Here is a 24,352-nt window from a genome sequence, read left to right as displayed (position 1 = left end):
TCGGTTCTAACAAGCCATGTAGTTTGTGAAACTTTATTATGGCAGCCCTAGGACACTAATTCAGAGATCAATTGAGAGATTTCCAAAGTGGCTAAAATGGACTGATGTTGGAAAGAAAGGAGACCTGTAAATTGTACATTGAAGAGGGGACACTCGTTAAATATTTGTTGTGTTAATGATTTAAAGCTTCGAAGGACCAGCTTTAGACACCTAAAACAAACAAACAAAAAAAAGTAGAAAGAAATACATCTAAGACTTGCAAGCTGAAATCTCCTTGGTCATAAATAAACTGAGCATTCCTGATTCCTTGGCCATCCTCACGCGGAACTTCAGAGCGGGGCTGTGGTTAAGGGTGAAGTGCTGCAGTCACTCCATTTGAGTTTCAGTCCTGGCTCATCTTCTCCCCAGGTCTGGGGTCTTGAGCAAGTCACATAATCCTCTAAACTTCAGGCTCCTCCCCTGTAAATGGCCACAATAAAAGTAGCCCCCTGTAGAGCAATAAGCATGGTGCCTAGAACATGGTAAGCTATTGCTAAGTGGCCATAACCGCCATCCATCTGTCAGTGTGTCATACGGTGGTGGTGTGTGTGTTGCTATGATGCTGGAAGCTATGCCACCAGTATTTCAAATACCAGCAGGGCCACCCATGGTAGACAGGTTTCAGAAGAATGTCCAGACTAAGACAGACTACGAATAAAGACCTAGTGATCTACTGAAAATTAGCCAGTGAAAACTCTTTGTATCACAATAGAATATTATCCAATAGAGTTCTGGAAGATGAGCTCCCTAGGTTGGATGGCAGTCAAAATACACAGTGGCAGCAACAGTGGACTCAAGCAGACCAATGATCATGAGATGGCATAAGACTGGACAATGTTTTGTTCTATTGTACACAGGGTTGTTATGAGTCAGAACCAGTGGATGGCAACTAACAACAACAAAGTGGCTAAAAAGGCATTAGTGATTGCAGGTGTCAGGGGAAAATAACATAGGAATGTGGATATTTGTCCCTGTAGGTCTAGAATATAAATGGTAATTATCAGTATTTCCCTTAAAAAAGAAAAAAAAGTTTCAGAACATATAAAATTTTAAAAATTGGTAGAGCTAAATATTTTGTATGTTTCGAATAAAAAGTATAAACATTAAGAGCATTAAATAAAAACAAACTCATGAAACAAACATTAAAAATACAACTATTCAAAAAATTAAGGAGCCCTGGTGATGACAATGGTTAAGTGCTTGGCTGCTAACTAAAAGGCTAGCTGTTTGAACCTGCCCAGCAGCTCCACAGGAGAAAGACATGATGATCTGCTCCCATAAAGACTACTGCCTAGAAAATCTTATGGGGCAGTTCTGCTGTATCACATGGGGTCACTATGAGTCAAAATCGACTCAACGGCACCTAACAACAACTAATGAAAATTATTAGCAGGTGAATTCAATAAAATATTAAAAAATAACAAGCTAGAGGTGGAGCCAATAGGACTCCCTAGATAGATGCATCATGCCATCCCTCTGCAGCAAAAATCAGAAAAACTGAGTAAAATAGATATAGTTCTGGAAACCTAAGCATCAAATGAAGGGATAAAGAGCTAGATCAAACACCGAATGGAAGAAGAAACTGAACAAAAACAGGGAATGAGGAGAGCTACGGAGTGGAGATTCCCTGCCAGCTAACATGGCATGGCTTCGCCATCTTGGAACAAACACATCCAGCAACTACCCCAGACAGGGAGTACAGGAAGGCAACTTCACAGAGCTCCCAACAGGGGACAGAGCACCCACTAACCAGAAAAGCATGCTCTCCCACCCTTCACCTTTCTGCCCTGTATGTCTCCCCCAGTCGTTCCCGACAGACCACGCTGTGCCACTCGGCTAGAGAGTACCACCCTGCCATCATCCCGGGTCTACCTGGCCCTCACCTCCTGGCTCCTGCTGTGCCACTTTTTCCCTTTCTTCCCATTCTTTCTTCCTCCCATCTATCCCCATATGCCATCCCCACCCATTCCAGGTGGGCAACACCATGCCTCTTGGCTAGAGAGCTACCGGCCCACCGTCATCCAGGGTCCACCCCCCACTTGCCCCCACTCTCCAGCTTCTCCCGTTTCCTTTTTTTCCTATCTTCTTTTACTTTCTCCCTCCTATGTAGCCCCATTCGTCACCCCTACCCCTTCCCAACAGGCCATGCTGCACCGCTTAGCTAGAGAGCTACTGGCCCACCATCACCCTGGGTCTGCCCCACCCCACCCACCAGCTCCTACCACATTTTTTTTAAATCTTATTTCCTTGTCCTTCTCCCTCCTGCCCAGCCCCATGTGGCACCTCTACCCCTTCCTGCCAGGTTATGCCACACTGCTGTGGGTAGAGAGATACCAGCCCTCTGCCAGCCCAGAACCACTGCCCCCATCTACCAGCTCCAGCTGGGCCATTTTTTTTTCTTTTCTCTTCCCTCCTTTTCTTTATCCCTCTCACTTAGGCCCATACCTATCTCTGCCCCTTCCCGCTGAACCATGCCGCATTGCCTTGACTTGAGAGCCACTGGCCCACCACCACCTCAGGTCCTCCCTGCCCTTACCCACCAGATCCCATCACACTATTTTTTCTCTTTTTCCCTGTTCTTCTTTTTGCTTCTTCCTGCCCACCTAGCCCTGGACACCATCTCTACCACTTCCAGCAGGCCCTTGCTGCACTGCTACAGGTAGAGAGCTACTGGCCAGCAGCCACCCAGAGTCCCACACCCCCCTACCCACTGACACCTGCCATGTCATTTTTTCCCCTTTCTTCCTTTATTTTCTCCCTCCCACCTAACCTGTATACCACCTCTACTCCCTCCTGCTGGGCCACATCGCACTGCCACAGGTAGACAGCCACCAGCCCACCAAGAGCCCGAGTCCGCTCCACCCCTGCCCATCAGTTCCCACTACACCATTCTATTTTTTTCTTTCTTCCTTTTCTTTTGCTCTCCCACCTAGCCCTGTATGACACTTCGCCCCCCTTCCACCGGCCCCCAGGTCCACCCTACGCCCATCTGCCAGCTACCATTTTTTTTCTTTCTCCACCTTTTCTTTTCTTGGTTCCCCCTACCTAGTCCTGTAAGCCATCCCCCTTTCCTGCCAGCGCTTGTGGTCCCACCCCGGCTAGAGCATTTTTGGCTCAGGCCTGCTGCCACACTGGACTAACACTGTCCCTTTCCTTCCACCACTTCACCAGCTGCTGAACAGAGAGAAGTGAGCCTGTACTACTCCCCATGCACCACCCCTGCCTCTCTAGTGAGGGGCTGTGAATGCTCCCACACTGCTGGACCAACAGCAGCAGGCAGACAGCACTTGCCCAGTCCACCCTCAGCTACCTCACCGAACAGGGTACAGTGAAGTGGTCTCACCCTGCCTGCTGCCACCCTGCCCACCTGGACAAGGTGGTGAGAGCTTTTGTGCCACAGATGAGCAAGTAGCAAAGCACAGCCAGCCCACCCACCCTGACATATCAAAACAAAACAAAGAAGTAGGATGAAACAAACAAATACACAATCAATAAAGAAAATAGTACCTTAATGTCTCAGAGAGAGCAAACAAGACCAAAACATATTTTAAAAAGCAGGACAAGATGGCTTTAGCAACTGACCAAAATAAAGAAACAATTGGCCTTTCCAGTAGAAGACCAGATATGGAATTCAAAAGACTAATATTTAGGGTTTTGCAAGAGCTTAGGAAAGAGATCAAGGAAAACACAGGCAGAACCAAGGAACAAATAGACAAAATCATGGAAAAAACAGACAAAACCAATGAAAACATAGCAAAAATCAAGAATAACACAGAAAAAGCAATAGAAGAATTCAGGAAAATAATACAAGAACAAAATGTCAAAAAAAATTAGAAATCATGCAAAAACAGCAACTAGAAATACAAAAGATAAAAAACAAAATTTCAGAAACGGACAATTTGTTAGAAGGTTTTAGGAGCAAATTTGAAACAACAGAAGACAGAATCAGGGAGATTGAAGACAAATCCATGGGCGCCACTTTGAAGAAAATTCAGAGAAAAGAATGAAGAAAACCCAAGAATTATGTGGGGCACAATCAAGGGCAAAAATTTGGCCATGATTGGAATTCCAGAACAAGGAGGGAAAATGGAAAACACAGAGGAGGTTTTGAAGATTTGCTGGCAGAAAACTTCCTGAGTATCATGAAAGAAGAAAAACTGACCGTCCAAGAAGCTCAGTGAACCCCATATATGATAGACCTCAAAAGAAAGTCACTAAGACCTATTATAATCATACTTGCCAAAACCAAGGACAAAGAAAAAATCTTGAGAGCGGCTTGAGAAAAAAGAACAGTCACTTTAAAAGGGAAAACAATAATACTAAGCTTTGATTACTCAGCAGAAACTGTGCAGGCAAAAAGGCAATGGGATAAAACCTTGAAAGAAAACAGCTGCCAACCAAAAATAATATGTCCTGTAAAACTCTCTCTCAAATATGATGATGAAATTAGGACATCTCCAGATAAACAGAAATTAAGGGAATTTGTTAAAACCAAACCAAATGTACAAGAAATATTAAAAGGAGTCCTTCGGTTAGAGAACCACCAACATCAGACAGCAACTGGAGTCTAGGACACAGGACAGGTTGGTAAAGAAGTCTCAATAATAAAAGAAAGCTAACAGACTGAAAACAGGAAAGCAGAGCATCAATCTATAAATGACAACAACGTCAACACAGTAAAAGGGGGAATAATAGCTGTAGGTATAGAACTTTCAAAGGGAGAGGAAGTCAAGGTGATATCAAGTAATAAAGACTGGTTCAAACCTAGGAAGATAAGGGTAAATTTTAAGGTAACCAAAAAGAAAGCTAACAAACCTCCTCATCAGAATAAAAAAGGAGAAAAATGTAGTCTTAGTAAACACAAAATATATAAAAACGAAAGAAAAGAAAATTGAAAAACAAAAGGAACTCAGTGCAGGAGAGTAAGAGGAGCAAAGAAAATGTTAGCACCACAAAAAAAAAAAAAAAAGGCACAACACAATGATAGCAATAAACTCATACTATTGATAATGACAGTGAATGTAAATGGCTTAAATGTGCCTGTAGAAAGACAGGATTGGCAGAATGGATTAAAAAAAAAACCATCAATATGCTGTCTACAAGAAACACATCTTAGACACAAAGACATAAATATATTAAAAATCAAAAGATAAAATATATATATATATATATATATATATATATATAAAGCGAACAGTAGCCAAAAAAGGGCAGGAGTGGCAATATTAATCTCAGATAAAATAGACTTTAAAACAAAGTCCATCTTAAAAGACAAAGAAAGACATTATATAATGATTAAAGGGACAATCCACCGAGAAGACATAACCTTAATAAATATCTACGCATCCAACAACAGGGATCCAAAATACATAAAACAAACTCAAACATCCCTGAAAAGAGAAATAGACAGTTCCACAATAATAGTAGGAGACTTCAACACACCATTCCCAGTAATGGGCAGAACATCTAGAAAGAAACTCAACAAAGATACAGAAGATTTAAAGGCCAAAAATCAGCCAGCTGTTATAATAGAAATACCACAAGTAGATGGCTTTAACAAAGAGAAATTTATTCTCTCATAGTCTAGTAGGCTACAAGTCCAAATTCAGGGCAGCAGCTCCAGGGGAAGGCTCTATCTCCGTCAGCTCTGGATGAACGTCCTTGTCATCAATCTAACCCCTGGTCAAGGAGCTTCTCAGCACAGGGACCCCAAGTCCAAAGGACATGCTATTCTCCTGGCTCTTTTTTCTTGGTGGTATGAGGTCCCCCTGTCTCTCTGCTCACTTCTCTTTTATATCTCAAAAGAGATTGGTTTAAGACACATTCTAATCTTGTAGACTGAGTCCTGCCTCATTAACATAACTGCCACTTACCCTGCCTTATTAACATCATAGAGATAGGAATTTACAACACATAAGAAAATCACATCAGATGACAACATGGTGGACAATCACACAATACTAGGAATCATGGCCTAGCCAAATTGATAAGACATTTTTTGTGGGGACACAGTTCAATCCATGATATAGACGAATGGAACAGAATCGAGAACCCAGATGTAAATCCATCTTTGGTCAGCTGATATTTGACAAAGGACCAAAGTCCATTAAATGTGGAAAAGACAGTCTTTTTTAAGAAATAGTGCTGGCAAAACTGATGTCCATCTGTAAAAAAATGAAACAGGACCCTTACCTCACACCATACACAAAAACTAACTCAAAATGGAGCAAAGACCTAAATATAAAACCTAAAACTATAAAGATCATGGAAGAAAAATTAGGGATAAAGCCAGGGGCCCTAGTACATGGCATAAATTCAACACAAACCATAACTAACAGTGCACAAATCCAGAAGAAGAACTAGATAACTAGGAGCTACTGAAAATTAAACACTTATGTTCAGCAAACTTCAACAAAACAGTAAAAAGAGAATTTAAAAACTGAGAAAAAAAATTGACTACGATATATCTGACAAAGGCTTAATCTCTAAAATCTATAGAATACTTCAGCACCTCAATAACAAAAAAAACAAATAATAAAAAAAAAAGATCCAATTAAAAACAGGCAAAGGATATGAACAAACACTTCACCAAAAAGGACATTCAGGCAGCTAACAGACATGTGAGGAAATGCTCGTAAACATTACCCATTAGAGAACCGTGAATTAAAACTACGATGAGATACCATCTCACCCCCACATTACTGGCATGAATAAAAAAAAAAACAAAACAGAAAATAGCAAATGTTGGAGAGGTTGTGGGGAAATTGGAACTCTTAGGCACTGCTGGTGGGAGTGTACAATAGTACAGCCAATATGGAAAATGACATGGTGCCTCCTTAAAAAGCTAGAAATACAACCCAACAATCTCATTCCTAGGAATATATACTAGAGAAATAAGAGCTGTTACATGAATAGACATATGCACACCCATGTTCATTGCAGCATTGTTCATAACAGCAAAAAGATGGAAACAACCTAAGTGCCCATCAACAAATGAATAGAAAAACAAATTATGGTACATACACAATATGGAATACCATGCAAGGATACAGAACAGTGATGAATCCGTGAAACATCTCACAACATGGATGCATCTGGAGGGCATTATGCTGAGTGAAATAATCACAATTATAAAAACTCAAGAAAAGGTTTAGATGCAGAAAAAAAACAATCTTTGATGAATACAAAGGCAGGGAGTCGGGGGAGAGGACATCACTGACTAGTTAGTAGACAAGTGTTAACTTTGGTGAAAGGAAAGACAAAACACAACATAGGATAAGTCAGCACAACTTGACCAAGCCAAATCCATAGAAGCTCCCTAGACACATCCAAACACTTTGAGGGATGGAGTTACTGGAGCTGAGGGCTGGGTACCAGGGTCTCAGGGGACATCTAGATCAATTGGCATAACATAGTTCATAAAGAAAACATTCTACATCCTGCTTTGGTTAGTAGCATCTGGGGTCTTAAAAGCTTATGAGCAGCCATCTAAAATACATCTATTGGTCCCATCATGTTCAGAGCAAAGGAGAATGAAGAAAACCAAAGATGCAAGAAAAATATCAATCCAAAGGACTGATGGACCACATCAACCACAGCTTCCACAAGACTGAGCCCAGAAGAAATAGATGGTGCCCAGCAACTACAACCTACCGCTGTGACAGGGATCACAATAGAGGGTTCTGGATGTAGCAGGAGAAAGATGTAGAACAAAATTTAAATTCAGAAAAAAAGACCAGACTTACTGGTCTGACAGAGACTGGAGGGACTCCCAAAACTATGGCCCTGGACACTCCGCTAACTCAGAACTAAAGCCACTCCCAAAGTCCACCTTTCAACCAAAGATGAGACAGGCCTGTGAAACAAACAGATGGCATAGTGGTTAAGAGCCACGGCTGCTAACCAAAAGGTCGGCAGTTCGAATCCAGCAGGCGCTCTTTGGAAGCTCTATGGGGTAGTTCTACCCTGTCCTATACGGTCACTATGAGTCAGAATCAACTCGGTGGCAATGGGTTTGGTTTTTGGTATAAAAAAATATATATGTGAGGAACATGCTTCTTAGTTCATTCAAGTGTGTACACTTAATGGGCAACACCTGCCCAAAAGCAAAGACGAGAAGGTAGGAAGGGACACGAAACCTGGACAAATGGACAGAGGGAACCTCGTGTGTAAAGGGAAGGGGGAGAGCGCTGACATACTGCAGGGATTGCAACCACTGTCACGGGATGATTTGTGTATACGTTTTTGAATGAGAGGTTAGTTTGCACTGTAAACTTTCACCTAAAACACAACTAAAAAAAAATTCTTCAAAAAAAAAGCTAAACTCTTATGAAATTAAGAAATATTTAATAATAATGAGCCATTGAAATTAAATAATATTATTTGATGTTATTTCAATCCTGAGCCCTTTCTGTGCCTATTTTCTCTAGCTGCTGTAAAGTTCTTTATGCAGGCCAAGGCAACAGTGAGGAGATTGTTGCCAGCTCATCTTCAAGCTCAATCCAAATATCACCCTTTGACTTCTTCATCTTCATGTAATCCAATTTCTCTTCGGGTAGTTTAGAGGAAATCTTTTTAAAATCCTCCTCTGTCCCCTTTTTGGCTCAGGGACTCAATCTTTTTATTGATCACGAGCTCTGTTTTTACTTCAAAGAAGGAATTTCCAGGTTGTCTTCATCTTCTTAGTGTGATTGTAGGCGCGGAGAGTCCCGTGACCCCGGCTCTCCGTGTCAGGGCTGTGTGGGAATCCCGTGGGCGTGGAAAGTCTCAGAGTCAGGATGGAGGCACCTTGCTTCTTTCTGCCCCTTGAGGATCATAGAGCAATAGAAAACCCCTCTCTAAGCAAGTTTTCCTTTATTGAATCCAAAATTCTAGTGCAGCATATTTCCAGGTTAAATGATTCAGATTTCTAAAAAATATATCACAGAAAATGCCAGTAGTTCAGCCTTTTAAAAAGGCACATTATTCTGGATGCCAGAATATTAAAAACTGGGGCTGCAGTCACTAAAAAACGCCCGATTTGGAAATTCTCCTGGCCAGTGATGCCTTCAGGGGTCCTTCCCCAGGCTTTTCTGCTGACTGAGAGGGGGGAATAGGGTGAGGAGGCCATGACTGGGAAAGGAGGGGAATGGACAAGTTGGCAGTGAAGCTGCCAGAGCGAGAGGACCTTCGCAGCGGGACCCAGCTTTCGCTGACCTTGGGAATCAAATCCAAGTCTTTCAGGCCAAAACCCAGAAGACATGGCTCCTGTCTACCCTCCTCCCCTGATGAGTCCTCACCCGCTGCACCCCATCTTTGCCCAGCACCTCTAAAGGGCAGCTCCTGACAGGGGGCACTATGTGATTTCCAGGTGCTGTCACTTGGAGGCCATGGACCAGCATTAAGGACAGAGATGCAAGAGTCCGAGAGAGCCAGGGAGGACCTGCCGCTTCCTGAGTGTGTGTCTCCATGGAGGCCATCTCCCTAAGCCTCACTGGGTTTGGCAGTAATGACCTTGAAGGGAGGGGCGGGGGGTTGGCCTCATGAGATAGCAGTGCCTGGCACATAACCTGTTGCTGTTGAGTGGATTCCGACTCACGGCGACGCCACGTGTTACAGAGTAGAATTGTCCCATAGGGTTTTCTTGGCTGAAATCGTTACAGAAGCAGATGCCAGGCCTTTCTTCCACAGCGCTGCTGGATGAGTTCCAACAGCCAGCCTTTAGGTCGGTTAGCTGTCAAGCTCTTGGCACACAGCAGGCACTCAAAAGCGTCAGAACCTCCCAGCGACGGAAAATCCTTCTGTCCCAGCTCTTTTCCTGTTGGGCTTAGGACAGACCAGGTGTGGGTGGGGACCAGGCGTAACACACCCACAATAGCAGCACCTTCCCGTCACATACCTGGGCTGGGAGGAAGAGCTGGAGGGGAGGTGGGAGCCCCAACCCCGTGATACACACATGCACAGGCCCAAGAGAATGGGAGCTCCAGGGGCAGATGGGTCGGCCTGTGGTTGACTGTGCTGGCCCAGCGTGGGTGCTCAACAAGTCATTGTCAGGTCAAGCGAGTTGAAGAAGGGCAGAACAAACCAGTAGGTGTGTGCTGGTACTGAGACCACTCCACTGGGAGACCCTGCACGAGAGGGAGTGGAGGCCAGGGGTGTTTTATTTTTCTTTTTAAATTGAAAGAAGCTGATTTTCTTTGCCCTGTGAAGGGCCACTCCAATGGCCCTCTTAGATATGCAAATGTCTGAACAGTAAGCCACCAGCGTCCTGGCATTAGTGTATAACAAGACCTTCTGTGGCCTTCCGTGAAGGGTTTTACTTTTTTCTGAATGGTTTGGCAGAGATGGCCTCTTCCTTTGGCATGCAGAGGGGAGAGCTGGGGGAGGAGGAGAAAGTTGGTGAACTAATTTGCATAAAGAGCCCCAGTTTCCGGGGAGGCCTGAGGCTGATACCCCAAGAAGGTGTTTTTCACACTTTTTCGACAAGAAATAAGCATTTGTTAAAAATAATCAAAACTCACTGAAATTTAAACAAGGTTAATTCTGAGTAGTTATTATATATGCGTATAGGGAGATCATTTTGATTCCAGAAAAAGCCCGAAGAAGCTAGTTACAGTGAGGCTCATAGAGTGAAGAGGAGGGAGAGACACAGAAGGCCAGCTGCTGGCTAATCTTCACGGGATTCACTGACCCCTGCCTTCCCCCTTTCCGAGATCAGCTGCTATCAGGTTACTTCTGGCTGGCTGCAGCCGAGAGACTTTGAGGTTTCAATTAGGAGGTAATGGTTCAACAACTGTCCATTTCTGGCAGGACATGTCGGATCTACCTGGCTGTAGAGCAGCTTCTGGCAGGCTTTTTATGGTTCATATTTGGTTTTGTGGATAAGAAAAACGGGTGTCTTATTAACTTTCGTCAACAACTGGTATGGAAGGGGGGGTGGGTCTTGGGAATTATCAGAGACTAGAATTGGGCTGGCCTTTGGAAGTCCTCTGTGCTTGTGCGTGTGTGTGCGCGCGTGTGCATGTGTGTGTGTGTTTGTGTGTGTGTGTGTGTACACTCACGTGCACCCATAATCTGACGGGGAGGGTGAGAGGGAATACAGTAGGGCACGTGGACCCTCTTCCCAGGTGTGGCGGCCATGTGCTTCCCTGGAGATACGTGGCCGCCATCTCCCTCCCCCTGGGAGCAGCTCTGCAGCACCAGCGGCCAGTGCCCACACAGTGGTCATCTCAGCCACTAGCAAGGCCAGCGTGCTTGGGGCCCATCCCATGCCCACCATCCTGGGCGCCCGTCGCCCTGTGGGAGCCCACAGCCGTGCCTGGGGGTCCTTGCCTGGTCTGGCAGGGGCCCTGCAGACTGAGCATCCCGTGCCCACCATCCTGGGAGCCCGTCGCCCTGTGGGAGCCCACAGCTGTGCCCGGGGGTCCTTGCCTGGCCTGGCAGGAGCCCTGCAGACTGAGCATCCCGTGCCCACCATCCTGGGAGCCCGTCGCCCTGTGGGAGCCCACAGCTGTGCCCGGGGGTCCTTGCCTGGTCTGGCAGGGGCCCTGCAGACTGAGCACGGGCTGAGGCTGGACAGATGGCCCTTGAGGAGCTGCTGCTTCCACAGCAAAACTAGAGGCCCCAGCCTTGACCCCAGGGCACAGGGGACTTCACCCAGCCCGGCGGTGTGCTCTGGTCACAAGGCCAAGGCCAGCAGCCTACTGGGCAGCAGGGTGGGACAGAATTGGCCTGGGCATCTGCCCACCCAAGCGCAGAACTGGGAAGGCCGCGTTGTCTTGTGCTTTCTCCTTCCACCGCTAGGTGGCAGCAGCAGGCGCACTTGCTTGCACGTCTTCCTTAGTGGACTCTCTCCGCCCGCCCCACCCATCCTCTCAGACCGAAGTCCTCAGGCCCTGTCCCTCCGCTGACCGTGCACGTCTGGCCACAGCTCCTACCTCTCAGACCGAAGTCTTCAGGTCCTGCCCCTCCGCTGACCGTGCACGTCTGGCCACAGCTCCTACCTCTCAGACCGAAGTCCTCAGGCCCTGTCCCTCCGCTGACCGTGCACGTCTGGCCACAGCTCCTACCTCTCAGACCGAAGTCTTCAGGTCCTGCCCCACCGCTGACCGTGCACGTCTGGCCACAGCTCCTACCTCTCAGACCGAAGTCCTCAGGCCCTGTCCCTCCGCTGACCGTGCACGTCTGGCCACAGCTCCTACCTCTCAGACCGAAGTCTTCAGGTCCTGCCCCACCGCTGACCGTGCACGTCTGGCCACAGCTCCTACCTCTCAGACCGAAGTCCTCAGGCCCTGTCCCTCCGCTGACCGTGCACGTCTGGCCACAGCTCCTACCTCTCAGACCGAAGTCCTCAGGCCCTGTCCCTCCGCTGACCGTGCACGTCTGGCCACAGCTCCTACCTCTCAGACCGAAGTCTTCAGGTCCTGCCCCTCCGCTGACCGTGCACGTCTGGCCACAGCTCCTACCTCTCAGACCGAAGTCTTCAGGCCCTGCCCCCACGCTGACCGTGCACGTCTGGCCACAGCTCCTACCTCTCAGACCGAAGTCTTCAGGTCCTGCCCCACCGCTGACCGTGCACGTCTGGCCACAGCTCCTACCTCTCAGACCGAAGTCTTCAGGCCCTGCCCCCCCGCTGACCGTGCACGTCTGGCCACAGCTCCTACCTCTCAGACCGAAGTCCTCAGGCCCTGTCCCTCCGCTGACCGTGCACGTCTGGCCACAGCTCCTACCTCTCAGACCGAAGTCTTCAGGTCCTGCCCCTCCGCTGACCGTGCACGTCTGGCCACAGCTCCTACCTCTCAGACCGAAGTCTTCAGGTCCTGCCCCCACGCTGACCGTGCACGTCTGGCCACAGCTCCTACCTCTCAGACCGAAGTCCTCAGGCCCTGTCCCTCCGCTGACCGTGCACGTCTGGCCACAGCTCCTACCTCTCAGACCGAAGTCCTCAGGTCCTGCCCCTCCGCTGACCGTGCACGTCTGGCCACAGCTCCTACCTCTCAGACCGAAGTCCTCAGGCCCTGTCCCTCCGCTGACCGTGCACGTCTGGCCACAGCTCCTACCTCTCAGACCGAAGTCTTCAGGCCCTGCCCCCCCGCTGACCGTGCACGTCTGGCCACAGCTCCTACCTCTCAGACCGAAGTCTTCAGGCCCTGCCCCCACGCTGACCGTGCACGTCTGGCCACAGCTCCTACCTCTCAGACCGAAGTCCTCAGGTCCTGTCCCCCCGCTGACCGTGCACGTCTGGCCACAGCTCCTACCTCTCAGACCGAAGTCTTCAGGCCCTGCCCCCCCGCTGACCGTGCACGTCTGGCCACAGCTCCTACCTCTCAGACCGAAGTCTTCAGGTCCTGTCCCCCCGCTGACCGTGCACGTCTGGCCACAGCTCCTACCTCTCAGACCGAAGTCTTCAGGTCCTGCCCCTCCGCTGACCGTGCACGTCTGGCCACAGCTCCTACCTCTCAGACCGAAGTCTTCAGGTCCTGTCCCCCCGCTGACCGTGCACGTCTGGCCACAGCTCCTACCTCTCAGACCGAAGTCTTCAGGCCCTGCCCCCCCGCTGACCGTGCACGTCTGGCCACAGCTCCTACCTCTCAGACCGAAGTCTTCAGGCCCTGCCCCCACGCTGACCGTGCACGTCTGGCCACAGCTCCTACCTCTCAGACCGAAGTCTTCAGGCCCTGCCCCCCCGCTGACCGTGCACGTCTGGCCACAGCTCCTACCTCTCAGACCGAAGTCTTCAGGCCCTGCCCCCCCGCTGACCGTGCACGTCTGGCCACAGCTCCTACCTCTCAGACCGAAGTCTTCAGGTCCTGCCCCCCCGCTGACCGTGCACGTCTGGCCACAGCTCCTACCTCTCAGACCGAAGTCTTCAGGCCCTGCCCCCCCGCTGACCGTGCACGTCTGGCCACAGCTCCTACCTCTCAGACCGAAGTCTTCAGGTCCTGCCCCGCCGCTGACCGTGCACGTCTGGCCACAGCTCCTACCTCTCAGACCGAAGTCTTCAGGCCCTGCCCCCCCGCTGACCGTGCACGTCTGGCCACAGCTCCTACCTCTCAGGCCGAAGTCTTCAGGTCCTGCCCCCCCGCTGACCGTGCACGTCTGGCCACAGCTCCTACCTCTCAGGCCGAAGTCTTCAGGTCCTGCCCCTCCGCTGACCGTGCACATCTGGCCACAGCTTCTACCTCTCAGACCGAAGTCTTCAGGCCCTGCCCCCCCGCTGACCGTGCACGTCTGGCCACAGCTCCTCAAAGAAAGGGAAGCTTATTAATTTTTTTTTTTTTATGTGCCAAGCTCTTTGTTAGTGTCACAGTTAATCCTCACAGACCTTCGAGGTGTCCAGGTGAAGCACTGAGGTTCCCTCAGTTGGAAGTTGGAATTCAATTCGGAAAGCTTTGGCATCTGTTCTGGTCAAGGCAGAATGGTGGTAAAACGGAAGCTGGGGAGTCAAAACACCCCACCTGCCTGAACCCCAGTGTGGGAGCCCACCTGTTTCTGGTTCCCTTTCGGGCATGCAGCTGACTCCATTTCCCAGCCTCTCCTGCAGTGAGATGAGATCACATGACTATGTGGCTGTGGCTGGAGTGATGATGAAGGCTGCGGTCAGGACTAGCTCCTAAATGCCCTGGGAGATCCTCCCTGCTCCCTCTTCTTGCGTCTAGCAAGAAGCTGGGAGGATCCAGGGGAGGATCCAGGTCCTAGAAGGAGCCAGCCCTGAGTGACCGCATGGAGCAGAGCCCCCTCCCAGCTCCAATGCTGACCAACAAGAGATGGTAACCTGAGCAAGAAGACTCTTTATGGGGTGAAGCATTGAGGTTTTGGAGTCGTTTGTTACAGCTGCAAGTATAAATTGTTGTTAGCGGCCATCAGTCAGCCCTGTCTGATGATGACCCCACGCACGACAGAACAAAACACTGCCCACTTCTACACCATTTCTCTAATCAGTTGTGGATCCAACCACTGGGATCTATAGGGTTTTCATTGGCTGATTTTCAGCAGTAGATCACCAGGCCTTTCTTCCTAGTCTATATTAGTTTGGAAGCTCTGCTGAAACCTGTTCAGCATCGTAGCAACATGCAAACCTCCACTGACGGATGGTGGCTACACGTGAGGCGCATTGACCTGGAATCAAACCCAGTCTCTGGCGTGGAAGGCAAGAATGATATGCCCAGTTTCCTAATCCGTGAAACGAGGTTATCAACACTCACTCTCAGGGTTGTCGTGTCAATGCCGCGTATACGGAAAACACCAAGCCCAGGGCTGGCCCACCGTGAAGACCCCCTTGGCGACTGGTCTGTCCCTGCACTGTCAGCAGCAGCGGTCATGGTGAGGAATCAGAGTACTAAATACCTCCCTGGTCACAGTGCTGGGCCCCAGCTCAGAGGACCAGACACTTGGTGGGCCCCACCTGTGGGGGAAGGTCTCATATTCTGTGGCATGTCAGGTGCTGGGAGCCCCTCAAAGACCTGCAAGCCATATCAATGCAAATGCTTTGTAAAAGAAATTGTTGCTCCGACTTTAGAGACACACCATCAGGGCTGTGTCTATAAGTGGAATGCTGAGCTGTGGGAGAGTGAGAGGTAAGAGTCACACTGGAAGCAGACACCTCCGGTCACATCCCCTCTCTTCCACTTACCAGCTGTGGGACCCTAGGTAAGTCCATAACCGTTCTGTGCCTCCATTTCCCATTCTGTAAAATGGAGATTATAATAGGGCTCTTGTGAGGATTAATGAGTTAACATATGTAGGATGCTCAGAACAGTGCTCAGCATACAGTAGGTGCTCAATACACCTTACTCTTCTTACTGAAGTACTGAAGCAGTATCCTCCTGCCTCCCACCTCCCTCTAGGGCATGGAAAGCCTGCGGCCTCCACAGCCAGGAAGTGCCCTGCCTCTCTGCTGCCCCGTCAGTCCACCAACTGGCCAGGGCCGGGCTGGGCCATGGTCTCTGGCCCTTTCCCAAGCTGCATTTCTCCTGGGGTGGGGGAGGGAAGAAAGAAAGAAAAGGTAGGACAGGGGTGGGGGTGAGACTTTGGAGGACAGGACAAAGGCCTTTGTAAAATCCCTCCCTGGGCAGTCCAGCCAAGTTCAATGGCTTCAGGCCACATGAACAGCAAGAAAAATGTGGCCCAGGAATTTCTCTGCAATGATTCCCCTTGTCTTTCTTTGTGGGAATTTGGAGCTGCAGACACACTCCTGCCATGAACAGTGTCCCACTTGCAGCCGAAGGCCCACTGACCCAAACTGGGGAACCCAGCTGGCCATGCCCTGCCGGGCCCAGACCAAAAACTGGAGCTGCCTGGGGTTAGCCCCGCCTCATCATTAGTGCCCCTTGCAGTGGCTGGGCCTAGCCTTTCTGGACCTCAGATTTCCCATAAAATGTGAAGAGTCCCTTCTAGTCCCAGGAAGTCTGTAACTTTGTGCACGTGTACATGTAGTGTGTACAAGCTGAACTTCTGCCCGACTCCTAACACAGATCAGAACTATGGTGAGAGGAAAGTAGTAGTCTGTTTTTCTCCCTAATGTGTATTAGGGTTACCTTTTACTGCATAACAAACTACCCCAAAGCTTTGTGGCTTGAAATAACAAAATTTTTATTTATTTGCTCCCCGTTCTGCCATTTGGGACAGCTGGTCTCTGCTCTACGTGATATTGGCTGGGGCAGCTCAACTGGAGTTGGAGTGTCCACAGCCAGAGGCCTCCCTCATAGGCTGACAAGGACCTTAGTCTTACATGTGGCCTCTTTTCACTGAGGGGTGGGCCTCACACAGCACTGCAGTCTCAGGACAGTCCCACTTCTCAGCAAGGACTGGCTTTCCCTGGAAGACAAAAGCAGAAGCTGCCAAACTTTCTTAGATTTAGACTCAGAACCAGCCCAGGGTCACTCTGTCCCCTCGTGTGGGTGAAGGCAGGTCCCAGGCAGGGAGAGGACCACACAAGAGTGTGAGCACCCAGGTTAGCTCACTGCCGCCTCACCTTCAGCTTCTCTGAACTGCTGTACTGGGTCCTTGCATCTCCCACCTGGCTTAGGCCTTCTGCTCCTTAGCTTTTCCCCCTGCTCAACTCCCACTTTCAGGCCCGACTTCACTCTCTAGAGCCCATCCTTGGGCTCTGGCTCAGGTATTCAGCATGTTTAGTCATCATTTGATACACAAATGAATGAGTGAATGAATGAATGAATGAGATCATCATAGCCCCAAAGCTACACTTGTGACCAAGATGGTCTGTTCCCATTTCTGCCCTTCCCCTGAACTGCCCTGGGCTGAGCTCACACCTTGAGTTGGCACTGTGGGGATGCCTTGGGCACATCTGGAGAGGGGGCAATCCAGGCTCTTGCAGAGAGGGTCTATGAAGATGAGGCCCTGAGTATCCTAAAAAAATAAAAACCCTGCATGGCCTGGGGCATGTCTGGAACCAGCAGTGGCAGCCTTCCTAGGGACCAGCCCCATCTTCTCACTCTCAAACCTTGGGTCTCCCACAGGAATGGAGTAAAGCAGCAGGAGGTAGAGCACTGGGTGGGTGGGGGTAGCCTAGCCCCACAGAACCTTTCTCCAAAGCTGGCATCCAACCCTCCTCCCAGAGTCCATTGCACTCACTAGGATACCCACCCCTCATTCTAGGTCTGCTGTCCCAACTCAGGAAGAGGCCCCAGAGACCTCTACTCCCTGCCCCCGCCCCCGCCCCGGTCACTTGCCTGGAGTGCGGCAGTTAGAGCTCAGCTGGACCCAGGCAGTACTCAATGATCCTAACGTTTTGGCTTAATATATGAAAATTTGGGGTCATGATCAGTTTTGAAGGCAGAACAAGGTTCAGGGAGTTTGATTTTTCCGGCAAATTCCATGCTCACTATATGTTTTTCCATAGTGACTTCCATAGTGCAACTTATGACTCCAAGCCTAAATGGGGAAACATCCATTTATCCAATCATCTATGCACCCAACTATTCACCCACACCCCCCCCGCCCACCCATCCATCCATCTCTCCATCCACCCATCCATCCACCCGTCCACACATCCACCCGTCTACACACCCATCCATCCACCAGTCCACCCGTCCACACATCCACCTGTCTACACACCCATCCGTCCACCTGTCTACACACCCATCCGTCCACCCATCTACACACCCATCCACCCACCCGTCTACACACCCATCCATCCACCCATCCATCCACCCGTCCACACATCCACCTGTCTACACACCCATCCATCCACCAGTCCACCCGTCCACACATCCACCCGTCTACACACCCATCCATCCACCCATCCATCCACCCGTCCACACATCCACCTGTCTACACACCCATCCATCCACCAGTCCACCCGTCCACACATCCACCCGTCTACACACCCATCCATCCACCAGTCCACCCGTCCACACATCCACCCGTCTACACACCCATCCATCCACCTGTCTACACACCCATCCGTCCACCCGTCTACACACCCATCCGTCCACCCGTCTACACACCCATGCATCCAACCATCCATCTTGTCTCTGCCACTTATCACCTTGTTGAACTTGGCAAGTCCTTTCACTTCCCCGAACTTTAGTTTCTTCCTCTGTAAATTGAATCTAATGGCATTTGCCTCATGGGGTTGTGTCCTGTGGTTTAAGTGAAACAATAACATTTGTGAATTTTCGGACACGTAGTAGGTAGCACATACCAAAAAAACCAAACCTGTTGCCGTCAAGTCGATTCCGACTCATAGTGACCCTACAGGACAGAGTAGAACTGCCCCCTAGCGTTTCCGAGGAGCGCCTGGTGGATTCCAACTGCTGACCTTTTGTTAGCAGCCGTAGCTCTTAACCACTGCGCCACCAGGTACACATAGTGGATGTTATTTTCCTTCTCCCTTGAGGAATAATACACACAACAAGACAACTCAGAAGTACAATGTATAATCCAGAATCAGTGTGTGTGAAACCGGAGGCAATAATGCTCGAAGCTCTTGCTTAGCTTTCAGTCTGCTGAACTGTCCTGGGAGCTGATGTTTAAAGCCACTTTGAAAAGTCGAGTATCCCAAAATATGTTTGAATGGTTCAATGGGGACGCTGACCCTCTACAATAGGCTTGTTTGAAACTATCCTGCTTTGCTACTTCCTCTTGGAAAGATAAACAAGCAGCCTGCAATGGTCGCTGTGATGTTTTCTTTTAAATCTTGCTTTCCAAATGTAGGAGTTGGCCACTGGACAATCCCCTGGGGGCTCCCTCCCCGCAGATGCTCTCCTTGAATGCCAGGGAGCTCCAGCTTGGAATTCCTGGGGCCTCATTAAGCCTGCTGTGACTAAGTGATCTTGCCTGGTGCTAAAACGGTTTAAAATGACTTGGCAGCAACCAGAAGCCAGGTCCCTCTCTCTTTTCTCAGTCACTCTCTCTTTGCAACCTGCCTTCCCACCCCCCCAACCCCCACCCCCCCACTCCCCCACCCCCCGCCCCCCCCACCCCCAGCCTGCGTGTCCTGCAGTAAAACAGCTTTCTGGATCTAGTGCAGGACAGCCCTCCTCTCTCTGGGAAGCCTCACCCCAGTCTTTTTGGAGGGTTGAAGGAGAGGGGGTCAGACATAGGCCCCACTGCTGTTAATCTCCCCTTTGAATGAAGACTTAGCTCCTGGGAAAGCCTCTTCTCTGCTCTAATTCATTCTTTCCTCACCCCCCCGCCCCCCCTTTTAACTCTTCTGCTGTGTGTTCAGGCAGCCTCTGCTGCTGGCTTGGCCCCACTGCCGCTCCGCCCTGGACTGCTGCTCTTCTCCCAAGATGGCATGGCCATGGGGAGGAAGGCAGAGGATCCTAGCCAATCCAGGGCCATCAGAGGCTGACCCACAGCCCTGCACCCGTGCTGACCAGGTTCTAGGAACTGGAGGTATAAGAAAGAACCTTATATTAAGAACCCCAGACGTTTGAAATAATTTCTTTCTATTGGTTGTTTACTTATCTTTAATTACATAATAATCCATGAATACACCTTTCTTTTAAGAAACTTAAGAGCATTATAAAAAGCTAAAGTCCCTTGACACCTCCTTTCAACCCATTCTTGTCTCCCATCCTCTCCCAAAAGGAAACCACGCTTGATGTCCTGTTTTCTTCCCATATGTCTTTTTAGGTCCGAGCACCTAAAACAGTGCCTGGCATAGAGTTAGCATTCAGGAAATACTTGTTGGATTTTTTACCCCAAGAGCCCAATGGGGCAGCTCTATTCTGTCCTGTAGGGTCGCTATGAGTCAGAATCAACTCCATAGCAGTGGGTTCGGGTTTTGGTTTTGATAACCCAAGAAATCCTGTGGAAATATGTGGGTGTGTGGTATAGGCCACAGGTGGTGGAGAGGGTTAAGTGCTCGGCTGCTGACTGAAAGATTTGTTGGTTTGAATCCACTGAGGGACCCCTGAGGTGGGGGGAGGGGAAAGCCTGGTGATCTGCTTCTGAAAAATCAGCCACTGAAAACCCTAGGGAGCACAGCTCTGCCCCAACACATGTGGGTCCACTGAAAACCCTACAGAGCATGGCTCTGCCCCAACACACGCGGGTCCACTGAAAACCCTACAGAGCATGGCTCTGCCCCGACACACGCGGGTCCACTGGAAACCCTACAGAGCATGGCTCTGCCCCGACACACGCGGGTCCACTGGAAACCCTACAGGGCATGGCTCTGCCCCCGACACACGTGGGTCCACTGAAAACCCTACAGAGCATGGCTCTGCCCCGACGCATGCGGGTCCACTGAAAACTCTAGGGAGCACGGCTCTGCCCTGACACACTCGGGTCCACTGAAAACCCTAGAGACAATGGCTCTGCCCCGACACACGAGGGTCCACTGAAAACCCTAGAGAGGATGGCTCTGCCCCGACACACACGGGTCCACTGAAAACCCTACGGAGCATGGCTCTGCCCCGACACACGCGGGTCGCCATGGGTCAGAATCAACTAGTTTGGTTTTGGTTTTACATCAGTGGCATCAATCTGTAAATCTCAGACATTCAGCTCAACTGCCTTCTTTTATATCGTATTACATTTTATTAAAACGCTGGTGTATATGACAGCTTTTTTTTTTTTTTTTTTTACCGATGAACATGGTGGTGGTTCCAATTCTTTGCAGTTAAAATGTTGCAATCAGTAGTCTTGTGCAGCTTCCCAGGCGTGTGAGCAAGCATTTCTGTAGGTGCACACTGAAAAAGGGAGCCCGGGGCGGGGCACGGTGCCAACAGTTAACGAAGCTGCTGACTGAAAGGTGGGAGGTTCAAGTCCACCCAGAGGTGCCTTGGAAGAAGGGCGTGGTAATCCGCTCCTGAAAAATCACCGACCGAAAACCCGGCCGAGTAGTTCTCCTCTGACGTGGTCGCTCTGAGTCAGAATCATCTCGGCGGCAGCTGGAAATACTGAGAAATGGGCTTGCTTGGTGACAGTGTTAGTTTCGGTAAGTAGCTCCCTGTCACCTCCCAGCGCTTGCACCAAACCCTCGCAACAGCTGATGGTGATGGTTCACATTTATGGAGCATGTATCCCTTTATGTGTATAACTCATTTAATCCTCTCGGTGGTCCACTGAGGCCGTTCCTACTATCCTCGCCATTTCGTAGACGGGGAAACTGAGCACAGAACATTTAAATAACTTGATATTGTCAAACCTTTAATTTGTGAGAATTCGAAACGGTGTCATTTCCCTCACTTTTCAGGTGAGGAGGGAGTCTCAGAGGGAAGTGATTTGCCCACGGTCGTGCAGCCCCTAGGGAGCCCAGCCTGGGCAAACACCCTTTACCTGCTACTCAGAGTTCAGGTGAGCTGAAGAGCATACCTGGAACACACCCTCATAGGGTGACTGCTCAGAAGATGGTGCTGGGGACGGTGGGGCCCCTCCGGTCCACAGCGAAGCCACCTCTTCCTCCCTGTCTGAGCAGAGGGGCCGCCGTCGCCACCCCCTCCGGCGTCACGGGCCCCCGGGGGCTCCCGGGGGTTCTCGGGGGCTCCAGGAGCCGGAGGAGGGAGCCGGGTGGCGGCGCCGGCTCGACAGAGCCCCCTGGCGGCCCCCGGCGAGCGCGCAGCTTTGCGCCCTGCGAGAGTAACGGGCCGCGGGCGGGGAGGGCGCCCGGAGGGCCGGGACCCGCGCGGGGCCGCCCCGGCGCGCGGAGATAAAAGCGATCTGCGCGTTCTCCAGTTGATTAGCAGGGTCTGCCCAGCCGCGGGATGCCTGCGGCTCGGGGCCTGGAGGGAGCGGGGCCGTCCGTCTCGCCGGGGACCTGAGGGCGAGGGACCCGCGGACAGGCTGCCCGTGGGCGCAGTGCGCGCGCCGCGCCCCGCTTGGCCCTGCGCGCGGGCCCGACCTCGGCCACCCGCCCGGGGGTGTCGGCAGGCACCGTCGGGGAGCGCAGCGGAGCATCCGAGCCGCCGGCGGCGGGCTTCGCGGGGCCATGGGGCTGTGCTGCTGCAAGGACTGGCGGGGACACCTGCGAGCGCCCAAGGGTAAGTCCGGTGCGCACGTGCGCCGCGCGGCTCGAGACTCTGCGCGGGCTCGGGGTGCGCCCCTCGGCCGCTTCCAGACCGTGTTGGGGCGGCCGGCCAGCCTCGGGACGTGGCGGGTAGCTCCCCGGCACCTGCCGTAACTTCGGAAGAGGCTCCGGCGCGGCTGGTCCTGTTCAGAGGCTCCGAACCTGGGAGTGGGCGCCGCCGCAGGCTCGAGGCGCGGAGTGAGCGTCCGGGGGGCTCCTCTCCCTTGAGCCTGGCCGGGGTCGGGCCCGGGTGGAGAGGGGAGAAGGGAGGGTGAGCGTCCACCGTCCGGGCTCGGGAGCGGGTCCCGGGCGCCCAGCTGTAGGTCGGCCCACCCCCCGGCCGGCGCGGCACAGCTGCCCGGCCCCGCAGGTCCTCCGCAGAAGGAGCGGGTCGGAGCCCGCCGCCGCCTCTGCGGCTTAACCGCCGGGAGACGGGCCGTTCATTCTCCTCGCCCCCTCCTGTCACACACTTGGACCGCGGGGCCGGGACTTAGAGTTTTCCAAAAGTCGCGGCAGAACCTGCGAGGGGAGCTGCTTGTGGAATGCAGCAGGCTTGGAGAGGGCCCAAGCCGAGAAATATGCTTAGGACGTTGGCGGCTCTGCGGGCGGCTTTTAAAGCCCGGCCTCCTTCGAGCAGTGGCTCTTCCGACTTAACCCTTGACTCACCGAAACGGTTTTTGTCGACTGTCGAAAACATAGTGGCGAGTCCCTTTGACTGCAGCATGCCCCAAACTCGCCAGATGCCAACATTCACCTGCCACACTTGCCAAACATGCAGGCTCCTGGGCCCCGATTCTGACCTGTGGAATCAGGCTGTGGGACAGGGCTGGGAAGCTGTGTTTTTAAGGCGCTCCCCTGAGTGGTTCCTTTGACCAGGTAAATTGGGAAGCCCCTCCTGTAAGCCATAATGTCAGCGCTGGCTTTACCAGAAATGGTGCCAGGCCCCTGTTTCTCTGAAAAGTATATTCTGGGTCCAAGATGTAGAAAAGGTATGGGTGGCCGTGAAGCAGCGTGAAGGGCTCTTGTCCGGTGATAACAAGGCCACACATGTGCAGATTTTTTTCACAAAGGATTTGAGGTCGCTTTACATAATAATTAAACACAAAAAAGCTAGACAAGGCAATACGCTAAAGCAGAAGGCATAGAAGGAAGAAAAAAAAAAAAAAAGAGGGGGGAAAAAAACCCGGTTGCCATCAAGTGAATTCCGATTCCTGGCAACCCGTCAGCGCTCTGTGTGCAGAGAACCGCACTCCACAAGGCTTTCAAGGCCGTGATCTTTTGGAAGCACATTTCCAGGCCTTTCTTTTGAGGCACTTCTGGGTGGGTTCAAGCCCTTTGGTTGTTAGTTGAGTGCTTAACTGCACCACCCAGGGACTTCCATATAATAATATTAAGAATGAAAAAAAAACTAAGCAGGAGCTTACATTAAAGCAGGAGGCATAGAAAGAAGGAAGAATGTTCTTGTTGTTTGGTGCCCTTGAGTCGGTTCCTACTCACAGCGACCATACCTACCCCAGAATGAAACACTGCTCAGTCCTGCACCATGCCCACGATCGTTGTTATGCTTGAGCCCATTGTTGCAGCCACTGTGTCAGTTCATCTCATTGAGGATCTTCCTCTTCCCTGACCCTGTACTTCACCAAGCATGATGTCCTTTTCCAGGGACTGATCCCTGCTGACAACATGTCCAAAGTATATGTAAGACGTAGTCTCGCCATCCTTGCTTCTAAGGAGCATTCAGATTGTGCTTTCAAGACATATTTGTTCGTTCTTTTGGCAGTCCATGGTATATTCAATATTCTTCACCAACACCACAATTCAAAGGTGTCAGTTCTTCAGTCTTCCTTATTCATTGTC

At 50.7% G+C, this 24,352-nt stretch overlaps 1 protein-coding gene across 3 annotated transcripts in view; it reads left to right on the top strand.

Annotated features, from left to right (window-relative positions):
• The window catches only part of ARHGAP22 (Rho GTPase activating protein 22), a 229,692-nt gene that overhangs the window by 95,094 nt on the left and 110,246 nt on the right, over positions 1-24,352 (top strand). The gene's annotated exons all lie outside the window — the stretch shown is intronic.

Source organism: Elephas maximus, chromosome 16 (assembly GCF_024166365.1).
Source record: "Elephas maximus indicus isolate mEleMax1 chromosome 16, mEleMax1 primary haplotype, whole genome shotgun sequence".
NCBI classification, from domain to species: Eukaryota; Metazoa; Chordata; class Mammalia; order Proboscidea; family Elephantidae; genus Elephas; species Elephas maximus.
This window is presented reverse-complemented; position numbering and strand designations above follow the sequence as displayed.